The sequence below is a fragment of the Cetorhinus maximus genome, chromosome 33 (assembly GCF_964194155.1).
Source record: "Cetorhinus maximus chromosome 33, sCetMax3.hap1.1, whole genome shotgun sequence".
Classification (NCBI taxonomy): domain Eukaryota; kingdom Metazoa; phylum Chordata; class Chondrichthyes; order Lamniformes; family Cetorhinidae; genus Cetorhinus; species Cetorhinus maximus.
Genome location: NC_135911.1, coordinates 7872975 through 7879567, shown reverse-complemented (window position 1 = coordinate 7879567; position 6593 = coordinate 7872975).

Here is a 6593-nt window from a genome sequence, read left to right as displayed (position 1 = left end):
GGGGTGAGTGTGAAAGAAAGAGAGTAGGGGTGAGTGCGAGAGACGGTGAGTGAGGGTGAGTGCGAGAGACAGTGAGTGGGGGTGAGTGCGAGAGACAGTGAGTAGGGGTGAGTGCGAGAGACAGTGAGGGGGGTGAGTGCGAGAGGCAGTGAGTGGGGGTGAGTGCGAGAGACAGTGAGTGAGGGTGAGTGCGACAGACATTGAGTGGGGGTGAGTGCGAAAGACAGAGAGTGGGGGTGAGTGCGAGAGACGGTGAGTGAGGGTGAGTGCGAGAGACAGTGAGTGGGGGTGAGTGCGAGAGACAGTGAGAGGGGGAGAGTGCGAGAGACAGTGAGTAGGGGTGAGTGCGAGAGACAGTGAGTGGGGGTGTGTGAGAGAGACAGTGAGTAGGGGTGAGTGTGAGAGACAGTGAGTGGGGGTGAGTGCGAGAGACATTGAGTGGGGGTGTGTGCGAGAGACCGTTAGTGGGGGTTTGTGCGAGAGACAGTGAGTAGGGGTGAGTGCTAGAGACAGTGAGTGGGGGTAAGTGTGAGAGACAATGGGTGGGGGTGAGAGCGAAAGACAGTGAGTGGGGGCGAGTGCGAGAGACAGTGAGTGGGGATGTGTGCGAGAGACCGTGAGGGGTGAGTGCGAGAGACAGTGAGTGAGGGTGAGTGCGAGAGATAGTGAGTGGTGGTGAGTGCGAAAGACAGTGAGTGGGGGTGAGTGCGAGAGACAGTGAGTGGGGGTGAGTGCGAGAGACAGTGAGTGGTGGTGAGTGCGAAAGACAGTGAGTGGGGGTGAGTGCGAGAGACACTGAGTGGGGGTGAGTGCGAGAGACAGTGAGTGAGGGTGAGTGCGAGAGATAGTGAGTGAGGGTGAGTGCGAGAGACCGTGAGTGGGGGTGAGTGCGAGAGACAGTGAGTGAGGGTGAGTGCGAGAGACAGTGAGTGAGGGTTAGTGCGAGAGACGGTGAGTGAGGGTGAGTGCGACAGACATTGAGTGGGGGTGAGTGCGAAAGACAGTGAGTAGGGGTGAGTGCGAGAGACAGTGAGTGGGGGTGAGTGCGAGAGACACTGAGTGGGGGAGAGTGTGAGAGACAGTGAGTGAGGGTGAGTGCGAGAGACAGTGAGTGAGGGTGAGTGCGAGAGACAGTGAGTGGGGGTGACTGCGAGAGACAGATAGTAGGGGCCAGTGCGAGAGACAGTGAGTGAGGGTGAGTGCGAGAGACAGTGAGTGAGAGTTAGTGCGAGAGACGGTGAGTGAGGGTGAGTGCGGCAGACATTGAGTGGGGGTGAGTGTGAAAGTCAGTGAGTAGGGGTGAGTGCGAGAGACAGTGGGTGGGGGTGAGTGCGATAGACAGTGAATATGGGTGAGTGCGAGAGACAGTGGGTGGAGGTTAGTGTGAGAGACAGTGAGTAGGTGTGAGTGGGGGAGGCAGTAAGTGAAGGTGAGAGTGAGAGGCAGTGAGTGGGGCTGAGTGCGAGAGGCAGGGAGTGGGGGTGAGTGGGAGAGACAGCGAGTGGGGGTGAGTGCGAGAGACAGTGAGTGGGGGTGAGTGCGAGAGACAGTGAGTGGGGGTGAGTGGGAGAGACAGCGAGTGGGGGTGAGTGCGCGAGACAGTTAGTGGGAGTAAGTGTGAGAGACAGTGAGTGCGGGTGATTGCGAGAGACAGTGAGTGGGGGTGAGTGTGAGAGAAAGTGAGTGGGTGTGAGTGTGAGAGACAGTGAGTGAGGGTGAGTGCGAGAGACAGTGAGTGGGTGTGAATGTGAGAGACAGTGAGTGAGGGTGAGTGCGAGAGACAGTGAGTGGGGGTGAGTGCTAGAGACAGTGAGTGGGTGTGAGTGCGAGAGACAGTGAGTGTGGGTGAGTGCGAGAGACAGTGAGTGGGAGTGAATGTGAGAGACAGTGACCGGGGGTGAGTACGAGAGACAGTGAGTGGGGGTGAGTGCGAGAGACAGTGAGTGGGAGTGAGTGTGAGAGACAGTGAGTGGGAGTGAGTGCGAGAGACAGTGAGTGGGGGTGAGTGCGAGAGACAGTGAGTGGGGGTGAGTGCGAGAGACAGTGAGTGGGAGTGAGTGTGAGAGACAGTGAGTAGGAGTGAGTGCGAGAGACAGTGAGTGGGGGAGATTGCGAGAGACAGTGAGTGGGGGTGAGTGCGAGAGACAGTGAGTGAGGGTGAGTGCGAGAGACAGTGAGTGGGGGTGAGTGTGAGTGACAGTGAGTGGGAGTGAGTGTGAGAGACAGTGAGTGGGGGTGAGTGCGAGAGACAGTGAGTGAGGGTGAGTGCGAGAGACAGTGAGTGAGGGTGAGTGCGACAGACATTGAGTGGGGGTGAGTGCGACAGACATTGAGTGGGGGTGAGTGTGAAAGAAAGAGAGTAGGGGTGAGTGCGAGAGACGGTGAGTGAGGGTGAGTGCGAGAGACAGTGAGTGGGGGTGAGTGCGAGAGACAGTGAGTAGGGGTGAGTGCGAGAGACAGTGAGGGGGGTGAGTGCGAGAGGCAGTGAGTGGGGGTGAGTGCGAGAGACAGTGAGTGAGGGTGAGTGCGACAGACATTGAGTGGGGGTGAGTGCGAAAGACAGAGAGTGGGGGTGAGTGCGAGAGACGGTGAGTGAGGGTGAGTGCGAGAGACAGTGAGTGGGGGTGAGTGCGAGAGAAAGTGAGAGGGGGAGAGTGCGAGAGACAGTGAGTAGGGGTGAGTGCGAGAGACAGTGAGTGGGGGTGTGTGAGAGAGACAGTGAGTAGGGGTGAGTGTGAGAGACAGTGAGTGGGGGTGAGTGCGAGAGACATTGAGTGGGGGTGTGTGCGAGAGACCGTTAGTGGGGGTTTGTGCGAGAGACAGTGAGTAGGGGTGAGTGCTAGAGACAGTGAGTGGGGGTAAGTGTGAGAGACAATGGTTGGGGGTGAGAGCGAAAGACAGAGAGTGGGGGCGAGTGCGAGAGACAGTGAGTGGGGATGTGTGCGAGAGACCGTGAGGGGTGAGTGCGAGAGACAGTGAGTGAGGGTGAGTGCGAGAGATAGTGAGTGGTGGTGAGTGCGAAAGACAGTGAGTGGGGGTGAGTGCGAGAGACAGTGAGTGGGGGTGAGTGCGAGAGACAGTGAGTGGTGGTGAGTGCGAAAGACAGTGAGTGGGAGTGAGTGCGAGAGACAGTGAGTGGGGGTGAGTGCGAGAGACAGTGAGTGAGGGTGAGTGCGAGAGATAGTGAGTGAGGGTGAGTGCGAGAGACCGTGAGTGGGGGTGAGTGCGAGAGACAGTGAGTGAGGGTGAGTGCGAGAGACAGTGATTGAGGGTTAGTGCGAGAGACGGTGAGTGAGGGTGAGTGCGACAGACATTGAGTGGGGGTGAGTGCGAAAGACAGTGAGTAGGGGTGAGTGCGAGAGACAGTGAGTGGGGGTGAGTGCGAGAGACACTGAGTGGGGGAGAGTGTGAGAGACAGTGAGTGAGGGTGAGTGCGAGAGACAGTGAGTGAGGGTGAGTGCGAGAGACAGTGAGTGGGGGTGACTGCGAGAGACAGATAGTAGGGGCCAGTGCGAGAGACAGTGAGTGAGGGTGAGTGCGAGAGACAGTGAGTGAGGGTTAGTGCGAGAGACGGTGAGTGAGGGTGAGTGCGGCAGACATTGAGTGGGGGTGAGTGTGAAAGACAGTGAGTAGGGGTGAGTGCGAGAGACAGTGGGTGGGGGTGAGTGCGAGAGACAGTGAATATGGGTGAGTGCGAGAGACAGTGGGTGGAGGTTAGTGTGAGAGACAGTGAGTAGGTGTGAGTAGGGGAGGCAGTAAGTGAAGGTGAGAGTGAGAGACAGTGAGTGGGGCTGAGTGCGAGAGGCAGGGAGTGGAAGTGAGTGCGAGAGACAGTGAGTGGGGGTGAGTGGGAGAGACAGCGAGTGGGGGTTAGTGCGAGAGACAGTGAGTGGGGGTGAGTGCGAGAGACAGTGAGTGGGGGTGAGTGGGAGAGACAGCGAGTGGGGGTGAGTGCGCGAGACAGTTAGTGGGAGTAAGTGTGAGAGACAGTGAGTGCGGGTGAGTGCGAGAGACAGTGAGTGGGGGTGAGTGTGAGAGAAAGTGAGTGGGTGTGAGTGTGAGAGACAGTGAGTGAGGGTGAGTGCGAGAGACAGTGAGTGGTTGTGAATGTGAGAGACAGTGAGTGAGGGTGAGTACGAGAGACAGTGAGTGGGGGTGAGTGCTAGAGACAGTGAGTGGGGGTGAGTGCGAGAGACAGTGAGTGGGGGAGAGTGCGAGAGACAGTGAGTGGGGGTGAGTGCGAGAGACAGTGAGTGAGGATGAATGGAAGAGACAGTGAGTGGGGGTGAGTGCGAGAGACAGTGAGTGGGGGTGAGTGCGAGAGACAGAGAGTGGGGGTGTGTGCGAGAGACAGTGAGTGAGGATGAATGCGAGAGACAGTGAGTGGGGGTGAGAGCGAGAGACAGTGAGTGAGGGTGAGAGCGAGAGACAGTGAGTGAGGGTGTGTGTGAGAGACAGTGAGTGAGGATGAATGCGAGAGACAGTGAGTGGGGGTGAGTGCGAGAGACAGTGAGTGGGGGTGAGTGCGAGAGACAGTGAGTGGGGGTGAGTGTGAGAGTCAGTGAGTGGGGTTGAGTGTGAGAGACAGTGAGTGGGGTTGAGTTGAGAGACAGTGAGTGGGGTGAGTGTGAGAGACAGTGAGTGGGGATGAGTGCGAGAGACAGTGAGTGAGGGTGAGTGTGAGAGACAGTGGGTGGGTGTGAGTGCGAGAGAGAGTGAGTGAGGGTGAGTGCGAGAGTCAGTGAGTGGGGGTGAGTGCGAGAGACAGTGGGTGAGGGTGAGTGCGAGAGACAGTGAGTGGGGGTGAGTGCGAGAGACAGAGAGTGGGGGTGAGTGCGCGAGACAGTGAGTGGGAGTGAGTGTGAGAGACAGTGAGTGAGGGTGAGTGCGAGAGACAGTGAGTGGGTGTGAGTGTGAGAGACAGTGAGTGAGGGTGAGTGCGAGAGACAATGAGTTGGGGTGAGTGTGAGAGACAGAGAGTGGGGGTGACAAAGAGAGACAGTGTGTGGGGGTGAGTGTGAGACCGTGAGTAGGGGTGAGTGCGAGAGACAGTGAGTGGGGGTCAGTGCGAGAGACAGTGAGTGGGGGTCAGTGCGAGAGACAGTGAGTTGGGGTAAGTGCGAGTGACAGTGAGTGGGGGTGAGTGCGAGAGACAGTGAGTGGGGGTGAGAGCGAGAGACAGTGAATAGGGGTGAGAGCGAGAGACAGTGAGTGGGGGTGAGTGCGAGAGACAGTGAGTGGGGGTGAGTGCGAGAGACAGTGACTGGGGGTGAGTGTGAGAGACAGTGAGTGGGGGTGAGTGCGAGAGACAGTGAGTGGGGGTGAGTTTGAGAGACAGTGAGTGGGGGTGAGTGTGAGAGACAGTGAGTGGGTTTGAGTTGAGAGACAGTGTGTGGGGTGAGTGTGAGAGACAGTGAGTGGGGATGAGTGCGAGAGACAGTGAGTGAGGGTGTGTGTGAGAGACAGTGGGTGGGGGTGAGTGCTAGAGACAGTGAGTGAGGGTGAGTGCGAGAGACAGTGAGTGGGGGTGAGAGCGAGAGACAGTGAGTGAGGGTGAGAGCGAGAATCAGTGAGTGAGGGTGAGTGTGAGAGACAGTGAGTGAGGATGAATGCGAGAGACAGTGAGTGGGGGTGAGAGCGAGAGACAGTGAGTGAGGGTGAGTGCGAGTGACAGTGAGTGGGGGTGAGTGCGAGAGACAGTGAGTGAGGGTGAGTGCGAGAGACAGTGAGTGGGGGTCAGTGCGAGAGACAGTGAGTGAGGGTGAGTGCGAGAGACAGTGAGTGGGGGTGAATGCGAGAGACAGTGAGTGGGGGTCAGTGCGAGAGACAGTGAGTGGGGGTGAGTGCGAGAGACAGTGAGTGGGGGTGAATGCGAGAGAGAGTGACTGGGGGTGAGTGTCAGAGACAGTGAGTGGGGGTGAGTGCGAGAGACAGTGAGTGGGGGTGAGTGCGAGAGACAGTGAGTGGGGGTGAGTGTGAGAGACAGTGAGTGGGGTTGAGTTGAGAGACAGTGTGTGGGGTGAGTGTGAGAGACAGTGAGTGGAGATGAGTGCGAGAGACAGTGAGTGAGGGTGAGTGTGAGAGACAGTGGGTGGGGGTGAGTGCGAGAGACAGTGAGTGGGGGTGAGTGCGAGGGTCAGTGTGTGGTGGTGAGTGCGAGAGACAGTGAGTGAGGGTGAGTGCGAGAGACAGTGAGTGGGGGTGAGTGCGAGAGACAGAAGTGGGGGAGAGTGCGAGAGACAGTGAGTGAGAGTGAGTATGAGAGACAGTGAGTGAGGGTGAGTGCGAGAGACAGTGAGTGAGGGTGAGTGTGTTAGACAGTGAGTGGCGGTGACTGTGAGAGACAGTGAGTGGGGGTGAGTGCGAGAGACAGTGAGTGGGGGTGAGTGCGAGAGACAGTGAGTGGGGGTGAGTGTGGGAGACAGTGAGTGAGGGTGAGTATGAGAGACAGTGAGTGAGTGTGAGTGCGAGAGACAGTGAGTGAGGGTGAGTGCGAGAGACTGTGAGTGGGGGTGAGTGCGAGAGACAGTGAGTGAGGGTGAGTGCGAGAGACAGTGAGTGGGGGTGAGTGCGAGAGACAGAAGTGGGGGAGA